Consider the following 14,474-nt stretch of genomic DNA (forward strand, 5'->3'; position numbering starts at 1 on the left):
TATATATATATATATATATATATATATATATATATATATATATATATATATATATATATATATATATATATGCAATAAGATCACAGTAAACAGGTGATTTCAAAATATGCAAAACAACCACTCTGAAAGAATAGAGAAATTCCAAGCGCTTTCGTGACTACTCACATTATCAAGGAACTATCATAGTTCCTTGATAATGTGAGTAGTCACGAAAGCGCTTGGAATTTCTCTATTCTTTCAGAGTGGTTGTTTTGCATATATATATATATATATATATATATATATATATATATATATATATATATATATATATATATATATATATATATATATATATATATATATATATATATATATATATATATATATATATATATATATATATATATATATATATATATATATATATATATATATATATATATATATATATATATATATATATATATATATATATATATATATATATATATATATATATATATATATATATATATATATATATATATATATATATATATATATATATATATATATATATAATCACTGAAACCAAAAACATTTACACTAGATATTATGGAGAACACATTCACTAGATGAATGCCGGGTCATCCATCAGTGAAAAAGACACATGAGCAACACCTGCAACACAATGTCTCTCGTCTAATTAAAAAACGTCGTCATTAATATCCAGACGTCACACTGAGGTGATCACTCCACACACTGAAGAAGTCTGCAGCGCAGACGGAACATTTCGGCAGTATAAATATCAAGTGTTGTACATGTATTTCATTGATCAACATGACAGTATTGTACACCATGAACAATACGAACATTATCGGTACCAAATTTAATACAAGGATACTCAGAGCAGGGATAAGATCATCACTAAACTACACAGCTTCTGAAGCATTAAAAGAACATAACAAAGTTTTTATTGAAATAATCCTTTCCCCTCTGTGGATCATGACCTAACAAAAGTTCTGTCTACACAAAGCGTAACGTTGTCCCGATTAAAGCTTGTCTGGCAACATATCCCCCTTTTTCTCCTTTAGACAAAATCTTCCCAGCAGGCTACCCACATTCTTCAGGCAAACTGTGTGAAATGAACTTTCTCTTTGAGTATATATATTACCTGCGTCCTGCCTTCCAGCGACCATTGTTGTTGCTAGACTCTCTCCTCCCTCCGTCAAGAGATGTCCTCCACTGTACTCAGGTGTACACTCTATGTACCTTTGTAAACATTAATACCTTATGTACAATATACTCTAGTGTACAATGTTCACCAGTGTACAATATATTACAGTTTACAATATACTTCTCAGTCACTTTATTAACAATGTAATTCTAAGTTATTAAATGCTAAATTGCTTTAACTAAACAGATCATTGTTACCGAGGTAGACCTAGCTTGTTTGACGCACATGAGTCTGTATACACGTTTTGGTACGTACAGGCTCGTGTATATAGGTTTGTGCACACTTTTTTTGGAACACATTAGCTCCTGTACACAGACCTGTGTACAGGAGGTAATGAACCTGCTGTAAGACTATTACTATCAACACTGCTGCTGCTATTATTATTACTACTACTACTACTACTATTACTACTACTACTACTACTACTACTACTACTACTACTACTACTACTACTACTACTACTACTACTACTACTACTACTACTACGACTACTACTGCTGCTACTACTATTACTATTACTAGTAGTACTATTACTGTGGTATAGTGTCATATATTCCTGGGAAGGTGTTATACCAAGCTTGTGAATGGTATGTATAATGTCATATATTCCAGAATAGGTGTTAAACCAGCAGAGATCACACAGTGTCTGGAGAATGGCAGGTAATCATATTTAATCCAAGGAAATAAAGGATAGATTCAATTCACTGGCTGAAGCGACCATCAGCAGGGTCATGGCAACTCCTTCAACTCCCTCACTTGAAGGCTGGAAAAAATGTAGTCCAAAGTCGCCAGTGTGTTGGTTTTGTGATCCTAGGAAAACTAATTAACTCAGGAACAGGTCAGTGTAAGTAAACTCTGGTGCACAAGATATTGTGTTACGTATGCCAAGCGTCGCAATACACTGACTCCAACACTAGAGGTGTGTTGGAAGGCGTATACTGACTCTACCAACACTGGAGGTGTGTTGGAAGGTATACACTGACTCTTGCCAACACTGAAGGTGGGTTGGAAGGCGTGCACTGACTCTTGCCAACACTGAAGGTGGGTTGGAAGGCGTGCACTGACTCTTGCCAACACTGAAGGTGAGTTGGAAGGCGTACACTGACTCTTACCAACACTGAAGGTAGGTTGAAAGGATTACACTGACTCTTGCCAACACTGAAGGTGGGTTTGAAGGCGTATACTGACTCCTGCCAAAACTGAATACTGGAGGAGTGTTGAAAGGCTATTTGTAACTACCTGTGAAAGAAACTCATGACTAGATGACGCTCTACACAGACTGAAGCTCCACTACATAAAGTTCTAAGCAAACTGAAACATAACCAGACAAAGTCTGCACAGAATGAATCATGAATAGATGAAGCTTCACACAGAGCAATGCATGACTTTATAAAGCTACAGGGAGGAAAACATGACTTGATAAATCTCTACAAAGACTGAAACGATGATGGTAAAAGTCGGTTCTCTGAGCCATTCATCTACATGACTGATAATTCTTTACTCATGATGAAACACCACCTGATGGAACTCTGAGTGTGTTTGTCTCCCAAAAAACACATTTTAAAGGTAAGAGAGTGCTATTTAATGCAGTTTCGTTTAGAGCTTTACAGACATACTCACAAAATGAATATGATAATTTAATTAAGTAGCAGAGCTCATCAAGCTCCTCAGGGGCTTACCAGGAGCCAAGGACGTAGCTAGTATTTATTTTCCCCCTCTTGAACACTGAGGCACTGGAAAAAAAATAGGAAGCAGATTCTGGGTCTACACGAGCGTTCAAGTGTTAGAAACTTAGATTCGTAAGCTCGCTTGTGACAGTATTTTCGTAGGGATCAAGGGTTTCCGATTCAGTGGGGATGATGTGGTATTCGTGGAACGAGTCCTTATACATCCTTATACACGTGAATCTTCTGTACTTTCTTACGATCAGCAGCACCACCTATTAACCAGCATAAATAGAATGAAAGTATAAGATAAAATTAGTTCATCTTGTTTAGTTTCACTCAAAGCAGAATGCTGGTTTGTCGTTCTTAGAGGAGTGTGATGGGATGTACTTAGGGCGGCTAGCAAGTATACTGAAGTCATTGGTTAATAAAGGTGGTGGTTCTCTCTGAGCTGGGTGTTGGGGTGTAGGAAAGACTTCTCTCGAGAATCTCGTTGACTTTATTGCTTCTAATATGGAAGCTCTAGTGTTTACAAAGTGCAGACAACAGAGGTTAGCCATGGCCTCTTTGCTGCAAATATTTTGTACTCTGTGCGAGTGCGGGCAACAATAGAGTCTATTGGTCAAAACGTGTGCCCCCCATCCACCCACCCATATAAACACACCCACCCACCCATACAAACACATCCACCCACCCATACAAACCCACCCACCCACCCACCAACCCACACACACACACACACCTACACACACACACACACACATACACACACACACACACACACACACACACACACACACACATACACACACACACACACACACACACATACACACACACACACACACATACACACACACACACATACACACACACATACACACACACACACACACACACACACACACACACACATACACACACACACACACACACACACACACACACACACACACACACACACACACACACACACACACACACACACACACACACACATACACACACACACACACACACACACACACACACACACACTCACACACACACACACATACACACACACACACACACACACACACACACACACACACACACACACACATACACACACACACACACACACACACACACAGGGATGGTGCTCCGGCAATGTGTATTTTCAGTGGGCATTTACGGCTTCATTACTTAGTTTAGCTGCACCTGCCTGGGATCATACAACACCAGGAGCATCCTGGTATGTATACTGAACATCCTGGGTATGTATACTGAGCATCCTGGGTATGTATACTGAGCATCCTGGGTATGTATACTGAACATCCTGGGTATGTATACTGAACATCCTGGGTATGTATACTGAGCATCCTGGGTATGTATACTGAGCTTCCTGGGTATGTATACTGAGCATCCTGGGTATGTATACTGAACATCCTGGGTATGTATACTGAGCATCCTGGGTATGTATACTGAACATCCTGGGTATGTATACTGAGCATCCTGGGTATGTATACTGAGCATCCTGGGTATGTATACTAAGCATCCTGGGTATGTATACTGAGCATCCTGGGTATGTATACTGAACATCCTGGGTATGTATACTGAGCATCCTGGGTATGTATACTGAACATCCTGGGTATGTATACTGAACATCCTGGGTATGTATACTGAGCATCCTGGGTATGTATATTGAGCTTCCTGGGTATGTATACTGAGCATCCTGGGTATGTATACTGAACATCCTGGGTATGTATACTGAGCATCCTGGGTATGTATACTGAACATCCTGGGTATGTATACTGAGCATCCTGGGTATGTATACTGAGCATCCTGGGTATGTATACTGAGCATCCTGGGTATGTATACTGAGCATCCTGGGTATGTATACTGAACATCCTGGGTATGTATACTGAGCATCCTGGGTATGTATACTGAGCATCCTGGGTATGTATACTGAGCATCCTGGGTATGTATACTGAGCATCATGTATACTGAACATCCTGGGTATGTATACTGAACATCCTGGGTATGTATACTGAGCATCCTGGGTATGTATACTGAACATCCTGGGTATGTATACTGAGCATCCTGGGTATGTATACTGAACATCCTGGGTATGTATGCTGAACATCCTGGGTATGTATACTGAACATCCTGGGTATGTATACTGAGCATCCTGGGTATGTATACTGAGCATCCTGGGTATGTATACTGAGCACCCTGGGTATGTATACTGAACATCCTGGGTATGTATACTGAGCATCCTGGGTATGTATACTGAACATCCTGGGTATGTATACTGAACATCCTGGATATGTATACTGAGCATCCTGGGTATGTATACTGAGCATCCTGGGTATGTATACTGAGCATCCTGGGTATGCATACTGAGCATCCTGGGTATGTATACTGAGCATCCTGGGTATGTATACTGAGCATCCTGGGTATGCATACTGAGCATCATGGGCATGTATACTGAGTATCCTGGGTATGTATACTGAGCATCCTGGGTATGTGTACTGAGAATCCTGGGTATGTATACTGAGCATCCTGGGTATGTATACTGAGCATCCTGGGTATATATACTGAGCATCCTGCGTACATATACTAATAATCCTGGGTACATATACTGAATATCTTGAGTATATATGCTGAGCATGTTGCGCACATATGCTGAGAATCCTGTGTATATATACTGAGCTACTAGTGCATATATGTTGAGCAATCTAGTTATATATAACGAACATTCTGGGTAAATACTGAATATCTTATGAATATATACTGATCATCCTGGACGTATATACCTAGCATCCTGGACATATATAACGAACATCCTGGATATATATACTGAATATCCTGAACATATATACTTAGCATCCTGGACATATATACTGAATATCCAGGACATATATACTAAAAATTCTGGACATATATACTGAATATCCTGGACACATATGCTGAACATCCTGGACATCTGTACTTCCAGTTTAAGAGGAATATACCATCTGAGGTACAATATATCAACAAACTTATAATCGTGTACCAGCATATTTATAACACGAGAGTGTAATGTTTTATATGTTGGCAGTATGTTGTGTCTTATATGTTGGACAGTATGTTGTGTCTTATATGTTGGACAGTATGCTGTGTCCTATATGTTGGACAGTATGTTGTGTCCTATATGTTGGACAGTATGTTGTGTCCTGTATGTTGGACAGTATGTTGTGTCTTATATGTTGGACAGTATGCTGTGTCTTATATGTTGGACAGTATGTTGTGTCCTATATGTTGGACAGTATGTTGTGTCTTATATGTTGGGCAGTATGCTGTGTCCTATATGTTGGGCAGTATGTTGTGTCTTATATGTTGGGCAGTATGTTGTGTCTTATATGTTGGGCAGTATGTTGTGCGTTATATGTTGGACAGTATGTTGTGTCTTATATGTTGCACAGTATGTTGTGTCTTATATGTTGGACAGTATGTTGTGTCTTATATGTTGGACAGTATGTTGTGTCTTATATGTTGGACAGTATGTTGTGTCTTATATGTTGGGAAGTATGTTGTGTCTTATATGTTGGACAGTATGTTGTGCGTTATATGTTGGACAGTATGTTGTGTCTTATATGTTGCACAGTATGTTGTGTCTTATATGTTGGACAGTATGTTGTGTCTTATATGTTGGACAGTATGTTGTGCGTTATATGTTGGACAGTATGTTGTGTCTTATATGTTGCACAGTATGTTGTGTCTTATATGTTGGACAGTATGTTGTGTCTTATATGTTGGACAGTATGTTGTGTCTTATATGTTGGACAGTATGTTGTGTCTTATATGTTGGACAGTATGTTGTGTCTTATATGTTGGACAGTATGTTGTGTCTTATATGTTGGCAGTATGTTGTGTCTTATATGTTGGGCAGTATGTTGTGCGTTATATGTTGGACAGTATGTTGTGTCTTATATGTTGCACAGTATGTTGTGTCCTATATGTTGGGCAGTATGTTGTGTCTTATATGTTGGACAGTATGTTGTGTCTTATATGTTGGGCAGTATGTTGTGTCTTATATGTTGGACAGTATGTTGTGCGTTATATGTTGGACAGTATGTTGTGTCTTATATGTTGGGCAGTATGCTGTGTCCTATATGTTGGGCAGTATGTTGTGTCTTATATGTTGGACAGTATGTTGTGTCTTATATGTTGGGCAGTATGCTGTGTCCTATATGTTGGGCAGTATGTTGTGTCTTATATGTTGGGAAGTATGTTGTGTCTTATATGTTGGGCAGTATGCTGTGTCCTATATGTTGGGCAGTATGTTGTGTCTTATATGTTGGGAAGTATGTTGTGTCTTATATGTTGGGCAGTATGTTGTGTCTTATATGTTGGGAAGTATGTTGTGTCTTAGGTGGTAGGCAATATGTTGTGTCCTACATGTTAGACAATATGTTGTTATTATGTGCTGGTATGTTGTACTGTTTTGTGACTAAAAAGTAACTATGGTTCTTTGTACAATAATTTTATGTCAGCTTCAAATTGTCTTCCAGTTTCTTTCCTTATTCTTGCGTACTTCCTTCTTATTCTTTCGCATCATTCCCAGTTTTCAGCTGTTGGATTTGCTCTCTCTCTCTCTCTCTCTCTCTCTCTCTCTCTCTCTCTCTCTCTCTCTCTCTCTCTCTCTCTCTCTCCCGTATTTCTTCCAAGCTCTCTTGCTTCTTCTCTTGGCCTCTTTTTATTCCCGGTTTATGCTCGGGTTTTCTGGGGTTTTCTTATTTCCTTGCTTCTTGTTTGGCTCTATTTCTCCTTTGCTTCGAGGCTCTGTAACTCTTATTATCTTCGATTCTGCCAGTACAGTTTTGCTCTTCAGTTCTCATTCCTGTTGTACCTCTCTCAGAAAGTTCCTCATTCTATCATTATCCTTCCTTCTGTACTCCACTTTTCTTCTACTCACTTTCTCCATTTCAGTTCCCATTTCCGCTTGGTACTTACAATTTAGTACCATGTAAAATCTGACACTGAGTGATTTTCTAAAAGTCATTTATGTCAAAGTCGTTTCGAGGAAAAATTAGATCTAGTCTTGCTGGCTCATCTCCTTCCATCATTCCTTTTCTTTCCTTCACGTGTTTTTGCCAAAAAAAATTTCGTTGAAAAATTACAGTTTTCATAAGTTTCACTCTCCATGTTTCCGGGTCACCAGGGAGTGGATCCCAATTTTCCCAGTCACTCTTTACGTGGTTGTAATCTATTATAATATTAGGAGTTTAGCTATGGTTTCTCTTGCTCTCATTTCCACTGTCTCCAGTTAGTGTACCATTGTCGTGTTATTCTAAACATATACTCCTCCCTCAGACTTCTAGTGTGTGGTGGTGTCTTGTAGATCACTGCCACAATTACTTTTGTCTCTAAAAACTCTACAGTAACTGTTTATAATCCATGAAATTCCCTATTTTCAGGACTCTTAGTTTTACAAAAATATCCTGTTGTTTCTAACCATCAGAGCTGCACTTTATTTTTCACTTTCTTTTCTCTTAATGTGATAGCCCTCCTGGAACATAGCATTTGATATTATAACTGAGTGTTTTGTTTCTGTAATAGGTTTTACATCAGGGTTTTCCTTTGTTTTTCATAATCTCACCTATGTTGTCAGCTACATATACATTTAAGAACCACACCTTGATTCCTCTGTCTCTTACTTTTCTCAGGGTAAGTTTCTTTCTCTTTCTTTTTGTTGTTGCTGCCTCATTACCCATGATTCTATTTCTGCTTTTATTTCCTGATCCACCGTCTCGTCTTTCTAGACACAAACTCTGTCGATCTTCCAAGATTCTCTCAGGCTGAATTTTGTTCTCATGACTAGACTACTTATTTCCGTCCTGGTAAACAGCATCAGAGATGGTCTTGTCCTCTCCTCTAAATATTATCATGGGCAGCTCTCATTACTTCATGCAAGTCTTTAATTTGTTGTTCTTCCTTCTGTCTTCTAAGTAATTTCCTTTACGATCTCTTTTAACCATAAAATCACGAGAGTTGTGTGTACTCACCTAGTTGCACTTACCTAGTTGCACTCACCTAGTTGTGGTTGCAGGGGTCGAGTCCAAGCTCCTGGCCCCGCCTCTTCACTGGTCGCTACTAGGTCACTCTCCCTGAACCGTGAGCTTTATCATACCTCTGCTTAAAGCTATGTGTGGATCCTACCTCCACTTCATCGCTTCCCAAACTATTCTACTTCCTGACTACTCTGTGACTGAAGAAATACTTCCTAACATCCCTGTGATTCATCTGTGTCTTCAGCTTCCAACTGTGTCCCCTTGTTGCAGTATTCCATCTCTGGAACATCCTGTGTTTGTCCACCTTGTCAATTCCTTTCAGTATTTTATATGTCGTTATCATGTTCCCTATCTCTCCTGTCCTCCAGTGTCGTCAGGTCGATTTCCCTTAACCTCTCCTCATAGGACATACCCCTTAGCTTAGGGACTAGTCTTGTTGCAAACCTTTGCACTTTCTCTAGTTACTTTACGTGCTTGGCTAGGTGTGGGTTCCAACTGGTGCCGCATATTCCAATATGGGCCTAACGTACACGGTGTACAGGGTCCTGAACGATTCCTTATTAAGATGTCGGAATGCTGTTCTGAGGTTTGCTAGGAGCCCATATGCTGCAGCAGTTATTTGGTTGATGTGCGCCTCAGATGTGCCTGGTGTTATACTCACCCCAAGATCTTTTTCCTTGAGTGAAGGTTGTAGTCTCTGTCCCCCTAGACTGTACTCCGTCTACGGTCTTCTTTGCTATTCCCCAATCTTCATGACTTTGCACTTGGTGGGGTTGAACTCTAGGAGCCAATTGCTGGACCAGGTCTGTAGCTTGTCCAGATCCCTTTGTAGTTCTGCCTGGTCTTTGTTCGAATGAATTCTTCTCATCAACTTCACATCATCTGCAAAGAGGGACACTTCGGAGTCTATTCCTTCCGTCAAGTCATTCGCAAATACCAGAAGCAGCACTGGTCCTAGGACTGACCCCTGTGGGACCCCACTCGTCACAGGTGCCCACTCTGACACCTCTCCACGTACTATGACTCGCTGCTGTCTTCCTGACAAGTATTCCTTGATCCATTGTAGTGCCTTCCCTGTTATCCCTGCTTGGTCCTCCAGTTTTTGCACTAATCTCTTATGTGGAACTGTGTCAAACGCCTTCTTGCAGTTCAAGAATATGCAATTTACCCACCCCTCTCTCTCTTGTCTTACTGCTGTCACCATGTTATAGAACTCCAGTAGGTTTGTGACACAGGATTTCCCGTCCCATGTTGGTTGCTGTTAATGAGATCATTCCTTTCTAGGTGTTCCACCACTCTTCTCCTGATAATCTTCTCCATGACTTTGCATACTCTACATGTCAGTGACACTGGTCTGTAGTGTGTGTGTGTGTGTGTGTGTGGGTGGGTGTTTGTTTCAGTGAGAAACACAAGTTTTAAGCCAATTCAAGAACCTAGGAAAAAAATATATAAGAAAGCAGAGAGGTGAGCCGTGGCAGGGCACTCTCACTCACCTCGAGTATAACACAAAAAACAAACACATCAGCCAAACAAAACAAAACTGGAGAGGAGGGTAGCCAACAGTGCCGCACTAAGTGGCTAACACCTCCAACACAGCTGCCCTAAATGGCTAACACCTAGCACACAGCCACACTAAGTGGCTAACACCTTCCACTCTCACTTTTACCGCTGATACCCAAGAAATTTCCTGCCCAAAACATTTTTACACTTCTTTACTGCTGCTATATCTCCGCAAGAGGTTGTTTTTTACCCCCTCAAACATTTCCTTCCTGTGTTTTTTCCATGGAAGGAGAGGAGGAAGAAAGAGAGGGAAAAAGGTAAAAAAAAAAAAAAAACTAAAAAAAAAAACTGGAGTGATCTGTGAGGTCATTGTGCCGGAGAGTTAGCCTCTCTCTCCAGTACAGCGCCTGGCACGTCTTTTGTCTCACTTTCCCGACGCTATAATTCACAACGCTGGGAGGACCAAGTCTTGTTCTCCGTGGTAGGCAGAGAAAAAGTTAGTGGCAGTGTGAAAGAGAGAGAGAGAGCGAGTGACCGTGTGAGAGTACGTGAGGAAATTAGAGCAGGTGAAGAAGGCAGAAGAAATTTTGGAGTGTGGAAAGTGTCGTAAGGAGAGAGTTGGGTGACTGTGCGAAAGATTTTGTGTTCGAGAGAGAAGGAAAGAGATTGAGGGAGAGAAGGAGAGAGAGAGAGAGAGAGAGAGAGAGAGAGAGAGAGAGAGAGAGAGAGAGAGAGAGAGAGAGAGAGAGACAGAGACAGAGACAGAGACAGAGACGGAGAGACAGAGAGACAGTGAGAGGAGAGACAGACAGACAGACAGAGGACACACACACACACACACATTATGTAAATGTATATATATATATATATATATATATATATATATATATATATATATATATATATATATATATATATATATTTATATATATATATATATATATATATATATATATATATATATATATATATATATATATATATATATATATATATATATATATATATATATATATATATATATATATATATATATATATATATATATATATATATATATATATATATATATATATATATATATATATATATATATATATATGCAATAAGATCACAGTAAACAGGTGATTTCAGAATATGCAAAACAACCACTCTGAAAGAATAGAGAAATTCCAAGTGCTTTCGTGACTACTCACATTATCCTTGATAATGTGAGTAGTCACGAAAGCGCTTGGAATTTCTCTATTCTTTCAGAGTGGTTGTTTTGCAAGCGTGCATGAGCGTGGTAGATAGGAGTGAATGGAGACGAATGATACTTGGGACCTGACGATCTGTTGGAGAGTGAGCAGGGTAATATTTAGTGAAGGGATTCAGGGAAACCGGTTATTTTCTTATAGTCGGACTTGAGTCCTGGAAATGTGAAGTACAATGCCTGCACTTTAAAGGAGGGGTTTGGGATATTGGCAGTTTGGAGGGATATGTTGTGTATCTTTATACGTATATGCTTCTAAACTGTTGTATTCTGAGCACCTCTGCAAAAGCAGTGATAATGTGTGAGTGTGGTGAAAGTGTTGAATGATGATGAAAGTATTTTCTTTTTGGGGATTTTCTTTCTTTTTTGGGTCACCCTGCCTCGGTGGGAGACGACCAACTTGTTGAAAAAAAAAAATACATAATATATATATGTATATATGTATATATATATATATATATATATATATATATTATATATATATATATATATATTATATATATATATATTATATATATATATATATATTCTGTCTCATAAACACACTAGATAACAGGGATATCTTGCTACTCCTACTTACACTTTGGTCACACTTCACAGACACGCACATGCATATATATATATACATACATCTAGGTTTTTCTCCTTTTTCTAAATAGCTCTTGTTCTTTTTTATTTCTTCTATTGTCCATGGGGAAGTGGAAAAGAATCTTTCCTCCGTAAGCCATGCGTGTCGTATGAGGCGACTAAAATGCCGGGAGCAATGGGCTAGTAACCCCTTCTCCTGTATACATTTACTAAAAAAGAGAAGAAGAAAAACTTTATAAAACTGGGATGCTTAAATGTGCGTGGATGTAGTGCGGATGACAAGAAACAGATGATTGCTGATGTTATGAATGAAAAGAAGTTGGATGTCCTGGCTCTAAGCGAAACAAAGCTGAAGGGGGTAGGAGAGTTTCAGTGGGGGGAAATAAATGGGATTAAATCTGGAGTATCTGAGAGAGTTAGAGCAAAGGAAGGGGTAGCAGTAATGTTAAATGATCAGTTATGGAAGGAGAAAAGAGAATATGAATGTGTAAATTCAAGAATTATGTGGATTAAAGTAAAGGTTGGATGCGAGAAGTGGGTCATAATAAGCGTGTATGCACCTGGAGAAGAGAGGAATGCAGAGGAGAGAGAGAGATTTTGGGAGATGTTAAGTGAATGTATAGGAGCCTTTGAACCAAGTGAGAGAGTAATTGTGGTAGGGGACTTGAATGCTAAAGTAGGAGAAACTTTTAGAGAGGGTGTGGTAGGTAAGTTTGGGGTGCCAGGTGTAAATGATAATGGGAGCCCTTTGATTGAACTTTGTATAGAAAGGGGTTTAGTTATAGGTAATACATATTTTAAGAAAAAGAGGATAAATAAGTATACACGATATGATGTAGGGCGAAATGACAGTAGTTTGTTGGATTATGTATTGGTAGATAAAAGACTGTTGAGTAGACTTCAGGATGTACATGTTTATAGAGGGGCCACAGATATATCAGATCACTTTCTAGTTGTAGCTACACTGAGAGTAAAAGGTAGATGGGATACAAGGAGAATAGAAGCATCAGGGAAGAGAGAGGTGAAGGTTTATAAACTAAAAGAGGAGGCAGTTAGGGTAAGATATAAACAGCTATTGGAGGATAGATGGGCTAATGAGAGCATAGGCAATGGGGTCGAAGAGGTATGGGGTAGGTTTAAAAATGTAGTGTTAGAGTGTTCAGCAGAAGTTTGTGGTTACAGGAAAGTGGGTGCAGGAGGGAAGAGGAGCGATTGGTGGAATGATGATGTAAAGAGAGTAGTAAGGGAGAAAAAGTTAGCATATGAGAAGTTTTTACAAAGTAGAAGTGATGCAAGGAGGGAAGAGTATATGGAGAAAAAGAGAGAGGTTAAGAGAGTGGTGAAGCAATGTAAAAAGAGAGCAAATGAGAGAGTGGGTGAGATGTTATCAACAAATTTTGTTGAAAATAAGAAAAAGTTTTGGAGTGAGATTAACAAGTTAAGAAAGCCTAGAGAACAAATGGATTTGTCAGTTAAAAATAGGAGAGGAGAGTTATTAAATGGAGAGTTAGAGGTATTGGGAAGATGGAAGGAATATTTTGAGGAATTGTTAAATGTTGATGAAGATAGGGAAGCTGTGATTTCGTGTATAGGGCAAGGAGGAATAACATCTTGTAGGAGTGAGGAAGAGCCAGTTGTGAGTGTGGGGGAAGTTCGTGAGGCAGTAGGTAAAATGAAAGGGGGTAAGGCAGCCGGGATTGATGGGATAAAGATAGAAATGTTAAAAGCAGGTGGGGATATAGTTTTGGAGTGGTTGGTGCAATTATTTAATAAATGTATGGAAGAGGGTAAGGTACCTAGGGATTGGCAGAGAGCATGCATAGTTCCTTTGTATAAAGGCAAAGGGGATAAAAGAGAGTGCAAAAATTATAGGGGGATAAGTCTGTTGAGTGTACCTGGTAAAGTGTATGGTAGAGTTATAATTGAAAGAATTAAGAGTAAGACGGAGAATAGGATAGCAGATGAACAAGGAGGCTTTAGGAAAGGTAGGGGGTGTGTGGACCAGGTGTTTACAGTGAAACATATAAGTGAACAGTATTTAGATAAGGCTAAAGAGGTCTTTGTGGCATTTATGGATTTGGAAAAGGCGTATGACAGGGTGGATAGGGGGGCAATGTGGCAGATGTTGCAAGTGTATGGTGTAGGAGGTAGGTTACTGAAAGCAGTGAAGAGTTTTTACGAGGATAGTGAGGCTCAAGTTAGAGTATGTAGGAAAGAGGGAAATTTTTTCCCAG

The sequence above is a fragment of the Cherax quadricarinatus genome, chromosome 11, assembly GCF_038502225.1.
Source record: "Cherax quadricarinatus isolate ZL_2023a chromosome 11, ASM3850222v1, whole genome shotgun sequence".
Classification (NCBI taxonomy): Eukaryota; Metazoa; Arthropoda; class Malacostraca; order Decapoda; family Parastacidae; genus Cherax; species Cherax quadricarinatus.